The sequence below is a fragment of the Amblyomma americanum genome, chromosome 3 (genome assembly GCF_052857255.1).
Source record: "Amblyomma americanum isolate KBUSLIRL-KWMA chromosome 3, ASM5285725v1, whole genome shotgun sequence".
NCBI classification, from domain to species: Eukaryota; Metazoa; Arthropoda; class Arachnida; order Ixodida; family Ixodidae; genus Amblyomma; species Amblyomma americanum.
Window position 1 is genome coordinate 137,155,411 of NC_135499.1, and position 10,975 is coordinate 137,166,385.

The 10,975-nt window shown below is 48.4% G+C and overlaps 1 pseudogene across 1 annotated transcript; it reads right to left on the minus strand.

Moving 5' to 3' along the window:
* Positions 1-1,202: 1,202 nt before the first annotated feature.
* Positions 1,203-10,219, minus strand: LOC144124975 (sulfotransferase ssu-1-like; annotated as a pseudogene). The gene is made up of 3 exons (XR_013313330.1): positions 10,064-10,219; positions 2,496-2,686; positions 1,203-2,259 (listed from the first exon to the last, which is right to left on the minus strand). The product of XR_013313330.1 is annotated as a sulfotransferase ssu-1-like (transcript).
* Positions 10,220-10,975: the final 756 nt, after the last annotated feature.

The window sequence follows — 10,975 nt, forward strand, 5'->3', positions numbered from 1 at the left end:
GCGAAACGCTATGGTGCCCGTGTGCTGTGCGATGTCACTGCACGGTAAAGGATCCCCAGGTGGTCGAAACTATTCCGGAGCCCTCCACTACGGCGCCTCTTCCTTCCTTTCTTCTTTCACTTCCTCCTTTATTTCTTCCCTTACGGTGCGGTTCAGGTGCCCAACGATCTATGAGACAGATACTGCGCCATTTCCTCCCCCCCCCCAAAAAAAAACCAATTGTTATTATTATTACTGATAAGCTCAACACGTCACGGCCACATGACCTCGGGCGGAAATTTCAAACTCACACAGCTCACGTGAAGCATGACTTCACTCTTGGGATGAAAGTGATTAAGACATCACATATAATGAAAGTTAAACCTCGCCGCATGTCTCAAATAATTTTACTTTATAATGCAATTCGTTTTATTTAAAAGAAAATTTTGCTTTGGCTTAAATAAAATCAGGCCACGCAAAATACGCTGGCATGGGTTGGGAACAAGTGGGAGTTAGTATGTACGTCGAGTGGTCTTTCACGTCTTACGACCGTATGCTAATGAGTATGTGTGTATGGCCGCTTTTGCGTCATACCATTAAGGATTAGCATAAGTGCGCCCCTAATTTTGTTTGTTCTTCTGCCTTGCTGTTTTTGTGTTCACTGCTACGCATGGTTTAAAATCAGGTGCTCGAGTAGTTTCACTTTCTCCGCACGCGTCTTCCCTATATACTTCCGGAGGTTGGCAAGAGCTCACTTTTATCTTCATTGGCGCTTTCCTTGGTTTATTGCCGGCACTCACGTGGTGTTATCGCTCTGCGCTTTGTGTACTCCGTTGACTTCGAGGTATTCAGCTGCACGTCGTTGTTTCGTTATCGCCGCGCGCTTTCTACTTTTCTAGCAATGACAGTAATCGCTGTTCTGACTATGAGTACTAAATAAGCACCGAATCTGAGTCAGAGCACGATAGCTCTGACTCAGAATAGTTGCACGCAAAAAGTTTCGACTCTGAGCCCAATATACTCGCAATGTGATGGAAGCAGGCGCCAAGAAGCAAGAAATTACTAAAATGCCTCCAGTTCTGTTTAATATTTCTATCCAATTTAGTCATTTTTTCAGTTTCATGTGTGAATGAAAAATTCGAATATGGCCACATGTTCTTTAGAGAAAAAATTTGACCGCGAAAGATCTAATTAAAGAAGCAGTTGTCCATTCTGCAATCCAGTTCTGGTAAAAACAGCAATGTTTATTCTAAAATATGGCAATATTGCCTTTGCTTTACAAATATCATATATGACAGGAGCCTATGTATTGGAACTACTAAAACAATGATTCGAGCTGTCTATTTCTGAAGATAATTTATCCATGTCAGGTGCGCAAGCAGTCTTTAAAAGCTGCGCAACTGCGAATAATTAAGCTGCTACGAGCCCTTCGCCGCTGGGCCATGCGCAATCGCGATTTTATGTGCGTAAAGCTCTAAATACCAACTAGCCCTTCTTGAAAGCCTTTGAATCCATTCACGCAATCCGACCAAGGTCCATATCACCCCAAATCTCTCGGATCACACTACCTGCCTGCTTCCGCGCAACCCACTCGCGAATCATGTCTAGATGGCGCTGCGTGAAGTGCGACTTCCAGTCCCCCACCACACCTTTCCTCACTATCCCTGAGCCCTTCAAATTGCCGACGGCAGTCTTGGTGAACCGATGAGCAGCGTCCAAGAAAGGCTGGTCCTTGTCGGTTCAGTCTCTCCAAACCAGTCTTGTCGATGTAGCAGACTTTGGACATGAAAGACACCCTGCTCTTCTCAAAGACCTTGCAGTACACATCTTCGTCCTCCTCCAGCATTCGGCGGTACTCTTCTCCCATGAAACCCGCCAAAGACAGGACTGTGGTCCTGAAGTCTTGCTTCAGCTGCTCGTAGGTGAGGAAGAACACGTTGTCCTCGTGGCGATGCGGATACCACGAGAGGAGATGGTCAAAGTAGTCTCCGCGTTCCACCTCCCCGCTGACGAAAAGCCTCGACGAATTCGTCGAAGGTGCCGTCCTGGAATTCGTAAACGTCCCCACCTCGCACATAATAGTAGAAGGACACGCAGACATCCAGCGGATTCCGGGTTAAGTAAATAAACTTCGCTTTTGGGTTCTTCAGCTGCTGTTCGTAGGTGAAGTGCGTTTTAAGAAACCGTGGAGGTTGCATTTCGTTCAGATAACGCATGCCCGTCAGCTCCGGATACGGACACCATCGGTGGAACTCAACGTAGTTGTCGGCGCTTTCTCCCCTGAAAAAAAAAAAGAAATAACACCCTTTTTGCTTATATACAGAAGATGGTAGTGCTTAGCTGTAGGGAGGGAAATGAACTTTCGAGCTGCGTGAAGGGTATTCCTTGTCCAGTAACACTGCCTTCGGGGTTCGGTAAGCAACATGTGTATTTGGACAGTGCCTACTTGGTCGCCTGCACTCAAAGCAGCTTACACAAGGTGTGATTTAATCGTGTGTTGTTTGTGTCGTGGATACCTGTGAAGAATCAGCTGGATGATCTGCTCCAGCCAGTTGTTGCCGCACTTGAGGTACGACACCATCACGAGGTCATCATCCTGAGGCATATAGGCGCGGATGCTGCGTACGTTCTCCGGCAGGTAAGCCTTGGAATACTTGAGACCATCTATCACCTGGTAGGCGGGAATGCGTCTCGGAGACATGGATTACTGTAAAGGAATATGGATGAAAAATTGAATTTAATGCCGCTGCATCCACACCTGATATTAAATGCCATATGAGTAATAATGAGTACCTACAAGGGTAAATTTTTATCTACAGTGCGTTAACTGCGAACTGAATGGTTTCTTAACTTGGTGTGGGAACTTGGGATTTCATTACTAGCTGCTGCATTTCGGTTGACAGCAAGCTTTGTGGTACATTGTGTGAACCAGTCCTTTTTCTTTTTCCAACGTCATGTCATGTCAATCTAATTTATTTGATGTTTTTGATTCACCACACGGCGCCGCGAAGGTATATTTTGGGTACAGCCAGGTGTGACAAATGCGCCGAGAAGGTTGTATTTCTGAAGCTCGACTAGACATTATTCCCGGCTTAGAACTACGTAGTCGGCAACAAGCAGGAGAATGCACAGACATCACGGAAATAAATAAAAAAGCAGATAAAATACATTTTAATGGGACGGAACGGAAGGAGTTCAAGCAGCTCAGCACACAGATAGACGAAGAGCCGCTGAGATTTCGAGGGACGCCTGTGGGTGTGTCGGTCGTGTCACCGTTCGACCAACGCCAACCGACCTGAGCTTCGAATAAATACCTTTACACTTGGTGGATGTGTCTAGATTCTCGTCCCGGTCCTCATCCTGGAACTTCGAAGCGGAAAGCTTCTCGTCCCAGCCACAATGCCGGAAGGTCCGAGCGAACAATCGGAGTCCATTCCTACCACCGTCCTCTCTTCCGGGGTACAGCGCCAGCGTGACCCTGCACTATTTAGTGGCACCGACGACCAGGACGTCGATGATTGGCTGGCCTCCTACGAGCGCGTCAGCAGTTACAATCGGTTGGACGATTCCGTTAAACTGAGCAACGTCCTCTTCTACCTCACGGACGTTGCCAACCTGTGGTTTCGCAACCATGAAGCCGAACTTTCCACCATGGTCCTCCTTTAAGACTAGCTTCGCCGACGTTTTCGGCCGCCTTGCCGTCCGGAAATTTCACGCCAACAATGTCTTCGTGCTCGAGCTGAGCTCACAACCGAGACATTCACTAGTTATATCGAAGATATCGTTGACTTGTGCAAGCGTGTCAACCCGTCCATGACCGAAACTGATAAATTCAACGACATCCTTACAGGAATCGCCGATGACTTTTTTCAGATGCTCCTGGCGAAGAACCAAGCTCCGTTGCTACCGTCATCCAGGTGTGCCAAAGCTACGACGAACTAAGAAAGCAACACGCATCTACGCAGCAGTCCGGCGCGCCTGCAGAGGGTCTTACTGGCTTGGCCCTTGGTGGATAGTCTTCTGGGCAGTCCTGTTCATGCAGCACGTCAAAGACTTCGTCCGCGAAGAAGCCGCTCGCCAGCCTTCTCTGCTGCATCACATTTCCGACCCCGTCTGCCCTTCTCACAACTTGGCGCCATTGCTCGCGCCCACTATCCGCCGTGCTATTCAGGAGCAGGTCGCTGCAGTTCTGCCATCCAGCCCCCCACTTCCCCCTCTGGCGGCACTGCTCACCTATGCTGAAGCAGTCACCAGTACACGGCGCTCGCCCACCTTTGCCGCCCACTGTAGCAGCCCGGCCTTTTATGCTCCGCCGCCGTCCATGCCACCGCCGCCAGCCCCGTATCATTGACCCCGCCGACACCCTACGAACCCCTGGCGTACCGAGGACAATCGACCGATATGCTATTCCTGCGGTCTTCCGGGCCATGTCGCACGCTTTTGCCGTCAGCGATCTCCTCGTTCTGGCGATTTCATGCGCAATTTCCGCTACGATTCCGGGCCGCCCTTGCCTAATGTCTCTTCTGACTCATCTACGCTTCGCCCCCAGTACCGTACTCGCCGCTCGCCTTCACCTCGCCGACGTTCCATATCTCCGATACTCCGCCGCCGGGACCCCCTCCCAGAGAATAACTGAATGCCGCAGTTTCGGAGGAAAGAACTGCGTGTTTTGTGGACTCGTTTAGTCCTCCGTTCCCTCCTGCTAACGTGATTGAAGTGTTTGTTGAAGGCGTCCCCGTTCTCGCGCTCGTCGACACGGGTGCTGCCGTGTCAGTAATTAGAGACGCCCTTCGCCGCAAACTTCGTAACGTGACAACGCCGCTGTCTGACTTTTCACTACACACGGCCACCTCTCAGCGCATCCACCCAATCGCAGCCTGCACGGTCCGCGTTTCTATCAACGACGTCGCCTATACCATCGAGTTTGTTGTGATGAGCGCCTACTCTCACGATGTCATCCTCGGCTGCGACTTTCTCTCGACCCATTGCGCAGTGATTGATTGTGCCCGTGCTGAACTTGTGCTTTCTCCCGTGTATACCGTTTCATTGTGTAACCTGGCTGTGCGCTCCGCTAAGCTTCTTGTAGCTGCCGACACCGACATACCTCCCTCCTCTTCAGCCCTCGTTCCGCTCCGCCCCGACTCTTTCCTCAGCGGCCCTGTTCTTTTCACACCTACCGCAGCAGCCGCCCGCCATCACCGCCTTCTGCTTCCTTTCGCTGTTCTCACGATTTCCGACGGCCACTGCGCCATCTATGTCACCAACCAATTTTTTTTACCCGTCATTTCTTCTTCGCGGCGAATCCCTCGGCTCTATTGAAGAACTGGACCCTGCTCTTGCTTCCAAGTTCTCCGATACCCGTGCCTGTCCCCCAGTTACTGCGCCCGATCCGCTTCCCTCCGACGTCTTTCATCGTACCATCGCTCCCGACCTTCCGTCCGCTTACCGTGACCAGATCTTGGAACTTCTCCACCGCTTCCGCAACTCTTTCGACCTTTCCCAGTCCTACTTGGGACGCGCGTTGGCCGTCTCTCACGCAGTTGACACTGGGACGCACGCCCCCTTGCGCCAGCGACCCTACCGCGTCTCGCCGAGTGAGCGCCGCGTCATCCTGAACAATGTTGACGACATGCTTCTGCACGGCATTATACAGCCCTCTCATAGCCCATGGGCCTCTCCTGTTGTCCAGGTGAAGCAAAAAGATGGCTCAATCAGGTTCTCTGTGCACTACCGCCGTCTCAACAAAATCACTCACAAGAATGTTTATCCTCTACCCCGAGTCAACGACGCACTGGGTTGATTGCACGGAGCGGAGTGTTTTTCATCTATCCACTTACGATCCGGCTACTGGCAAGTCCCCATGGTTGCCGCTGACCGGCCGAAAACCGCTTTCGTCACCCCAGGCGGCTTGTATGAATTCAATGTGATGCCATTCGGCCTTTGCAAAGCTCCAGCCACATTCGAGATAATGATGGATAACATTCTCAGCGGCCTCAAATGGGAAACTAGTCTATGTTACCTGGATGGCATTGACATTTTTTTCAAAAGATTTTCCTTCCCATCTGCAGCGCCTTCAATGCGTACTCACGTGCCTTACTGACGACGGGCTACAACTCAACTTCAAAAAATGTTACTTCGGTGCTACGCAGCTGACAATATTAGACCATGTCAACTCCAAGGACGGCGTTCTTCCCGACTTTGCCAAACTTGGCGCCGTCGCTGACCTCCCCAAACCGATCACCTTAAAAGAACTCCGCAGTTTTGTAGGCTTATGCTCATATTTTCATCGCTTCATACGCAATTTCGCCTGTATCATCGCCCCTTTAACGTTACTTTTTGCCGGCGGCCCGAACCGCTCGTCTTTGTCACCAGCCTGCGATACCGCGTTCAGCACTTTACGTCGCCTGCTGGTCTCCTCCCTCCCTCCCTCCCTCCCTCCCTCCCTCCCTCCCTCCCTCCCTCCCTCCCTCCCTCCCTCCCTCCCTCCCTCCCTCCCTCCCTCCCTCCCAATCCTTCGCCATTTTGATCCCGCTTGTCAAAAAGAAATTCACACTGGCGCGAGCGGTGCGGGCTTGGGCGCAGTTCTTGCACCACGAAAGTCTGGGTATCCTGAATATGTTGTCGCTTGCGGCAGCCACGCCTCGCCATGGCGAAATAGAACTGTTCTGTCACTGAAAAAGAGTGTCTCGCCATAATTTGGGCGATTGCCGAGTTCCAACGTTACCTTTACGGACGGCCCTTCTATGTCGTCACAGACCATCACGCCCTCTGCTGGCTATCCTCCCTCAAAGATCCTTCTGGTCGACTCGCCCGCTGGGCTTTAAGTCTCCAAGAGTTTGATATTCAAGTCATTTATCGCTCTGGCCGGAATCAATCTGATGAGTTTACAACATGTTTAAGTTAGACAACATCCACAAAACACCAAACCGTGTTTCCATCAGTATATTGAGAGTCGATTATTGAGATACTTTTTTTGTGTAGCAGAAGACATTTCAGTGGCTTTATTTTGTAATTTGTACGCGGCAGAGGGTCATGCTTGAGGCGGTTACGATCACAAAGATATTGCGAGGCTGTTGCATGAGCAAGGGACGGGGCTCCCGTGTGTGATGCATTTCACCAAACAGGTTTTAAGGGATGATAATGGTCTAACATACACAATATAATTTTCAGCATTTTTATGATTGAAATCCTTGAGTCTTCTACGAGCTGTTAGCAACAACACATAGTCCATAGCTAGGGATGCAATCAGGAATGCATTCTTTGCATTCCTTTGGTTAAGGCATCTAGAATGCATTCGAAAGAATGCATTCTAGTTGCCTTAACCAACTGCCACCTTTTCCAGTTGCACACAATAACAAGGGAGGGAAAACCTTAGGGTGCATGCCAACGTTTCGACAAGAGGACTTGTATTCGTCTGGGCAAAGCGTTCATATTTGGCGGGGTTTAAATAGGGCATTCACTTTGAAGAAGGCCCGGTGGGGGAAGGCCGTTCTCTTCGGAGTGAAGGCTCTATTGAAACCCAGCCAATGATGAACGCTTTGCCCAGACGAAGACAAGTCCTCTTGAAGAAACGTTGGCATGCACCCTGAGGCCCCACCAATGATGACCGCTTTGCCCAGATGAAGAGAGGTCCTCTTGTCAAAACGTTGGTGCCCTGAGGCTTTACTCTGCTTTGTTCAGTTTATGCATGTCAGGAAACCATCTGCCTGCCCTCTCTGTACCATGGACCTCTTTCCTGATTAGCTAGATAAAAAATTTGCATCCACGTATAGCAATGCTATTTAAAACGAGTCACATTCATAACGCTTATTTTAATACAGGAAAATAGCATTCGCCTTTGTGCCTTTCCGAAACAGTTATTGGACCAAAAAAGACCTAATAAACCTGGAAGGACTAGTTTTTTTACAATTGCATTATCGCGACGTTAGAACAGCAAGTTGAAGGCATGCGAGAAATTTCTAGCTGAAGTCCTTACATAAAAAGGACTCCACCGCCTTTCCCTCCAAGCTCCTCGTATCTCTCCAAGGTAGAACATGAACTTTTGATCTGTCAGGCCTTTAGGCTTTCTTACACTCTGTGTTTCAGCTGAAATGAGCGAAAAGCAAAAAAAAAGGAAAAATTTGTGCAAGACTCGGGAACGAAACTCAAAACGGTAGCGTTGACCGCCATAGGCTCGGGCAGGAAGCAGGCTCAGGTGATGCTCGGCAGTTTTCGAAGTCTTTTTTTTTGGGGGGGGGGGGGGGGGGAGGAGATACTGTAGTCTCGGAAGACCTAGCAGGTGAAAGCATACAGACTCAAATTTTAACACAGCATAAAATAAAATTATTAATACACTCTCAAACAACTCTAGTCGAGCGCGAAGTTGCGGTTATACAGTTTTAGAGAGCGAAGAGATCCAAGATGACGCTTATTACGAATTGATATTCAAATTCTGAGTCATCCTGTGGCTCGAAGCAAACTCAAGACAAGACCAAGAATTCGTCCTCTCTTGTGCGCTCACAGCAGCAGCGACTGCAAAAGCTTTGGCAAGCCTCTTCAAGTTCAGAAAAGGAGCGTTGAGAAGCGGTGGGCATTCTAACGTGAAAACAATTAACTAATGGAACTTCTGTAACAAAAATTGCACCATTTGATATGTGGTGCTTGTGGGGTGCTTACTAGTACACAATTTTCGCATGTCAACAGGAGCTCGAACTCGGCGTAAATAAATTCAGATGTTATTTCAGTTCATTAATTCATACATTTCCTGATAACTTTCTGAGTTCTTGCTTGCTCTAACAACAATGCTATTGTTTTATTTCCGAAAACCTCAACCCACCCTCTTTAGTTGACATTAACTGCAACACTGCTCATATCCTGAAAATGCACGAAAATAACAGCAGTACCGAAGCCTGCTACAATAATTGAAAAATTCTCATATTGAGGAACATTTCCGGGGCATCTCTCAGTATACTGAGAATCGTGTAAGTGGAATGTCGGCGTATGCGAAGCATGTAAATGGTCTCCCGGAGAACACTCGCACTGCCAGTTCCGCAACTTGCTCGCATTCTGGAGAAAGCATGTTCGTATGCAATCACGATTGCTGTGCTTTGTTAGCCTGATAGTAGAGCATGAAAAGAGGGTCCTCTGATATATTCGGCATGTCACAATCCCGACAACTGGAAGACTTAGCCTGCGCGTATCTTACAGGTGTAGACAACGCACTGGAGAGACGCCACAGAGTTGTGTCGGCCTTACTGCATGTCAGAGTAGCGCAATAGTTATCCGCTGCTAAATAGGCAGTCCTTGCTCTGTGAAAGCAGTGACAGCTCTACCTTGTCGTTATTATTCCACTATATCTGTAACATCAGGCGGGATACTATTTTATAAAAACTAAATAAACAACCGTCAGTAGCACATGACTATTTGCGGAAGCATTGTGACACAAAGAGAAATGAGCTAAGAAGTCTAGGGTTATCCAAACAAACCGATGAATACAAGAAGGAACACTAGCGTAATACATCGCGCGAGCAAACTAAAGGGACCCCTAACCCTTGTATTGCAAGCACGACACGCTAGCCTAGGCCACGCAGGCCCGCTCGTACGGTTTCTTAAAAGCGGGGTTTTATATGTATGTTGCGCTGTCTCTTACATCATATGGTAGCCTTTGACTGCATGCTAATAAGTGTGTGTGGGATTAGACTCGCACTAATTAAAGTAGGAGAGATTAAACAAGTTTTAAAGTGCATGTCGACAAGGGGTGGATGTGCGCGGTCAACTGTATGCTTGTGTCACTTGACATTTGTGTATCATATGAGATTTAGTGACAAAAGTAGAGCACGTGATCGGCTAATACGCTGACGGGGTTCATTAAAGCTGTCACGTTATACACTTAAAGGCGGTGCTCAGGAGTTCCCCGCATTTATTTAAACCCCCAATTACTTGAAAATGTCACTTTTGGTATTCACAGCATCACAACTCGAATCTACTGCCGCTTGAAAGAAGCTTCGGGTGGTTAGGAATGGTATGCTTATACAGGAAGTTGAAGTTATTTTGTTCCCTGTATCCCGTATTCCAGAAATGTTCGAAAGTAAAACAAGAAACTTACGGAATTGGCGCTTTCCGGCTTCAACTGAAGTTCACCCGCTAGACAGCTGCTTAGGGGCACGGCTTCTGAATTCTCGAGAGAAGCTGTGACACTCTAATCGCGCTCAACGATACCCCATGTCTGTGCAGCAGTTGGCACTCTGCGATAACATTTGCGGTTGTAATCTGTCGACGCTGTTTTCTCCGGATATCGGGAAGGTGCTGACGTCGGGGTGTGCCATTGTTCGCGTACTTGAAGTTATCGCTAAGTGGCCCAGACAGAAACGAAGGCATAAAAGTGATATTGTCTTGCTGATTTCGGCAACATTTAGTGCTTTAACGCGAGTCGTAATGGCTCTCTTCCCGACTTCAAAGCCGTAATCAGCTGCGCCGCTGGCAGATGCAGCTTATGGCTCCCGAGACACAAAGCCGTACACGCGGCCTTAATGCTAAGATAGCGAATAGGTGCAATAAAATAAGCAGGACTTTCAGAGGATCATCATTGTTGTATATTATCGTCGCATCGTCGCCTTTATCGTGGCTTCATATAAAGCTCCCAGAGAAGATTTCGACCGGGCAAAAAGCGGCGCACATTTAAAGGCGCGGCTTGTTAGTCTCACGTCTTGCTATATGTTGCAATAGTTTTGCAGTTGTACGTTTTTGTCCATAGCAAACACATTCCAAGGATAAATGCTGCCATGGCTGGTTTTCCCTTGAAGTAGAACGAAGAAGCATTATTGTGAGCGTTAAGTGGCGCTGATATATTGGAGGCCAACGAACAACGTGCACTACATCTACCAAGCCGTGATCCTAAGTATGCAACCTTTTTCAATTATTCATCTGGCGCGAAACTTCCTAGACATCAAGCGCTTTAAGCTGTAATTGTCGGTAAATTGAGGCAAATCTCACTTAATCTGTAGCCGAGCATGAAGTA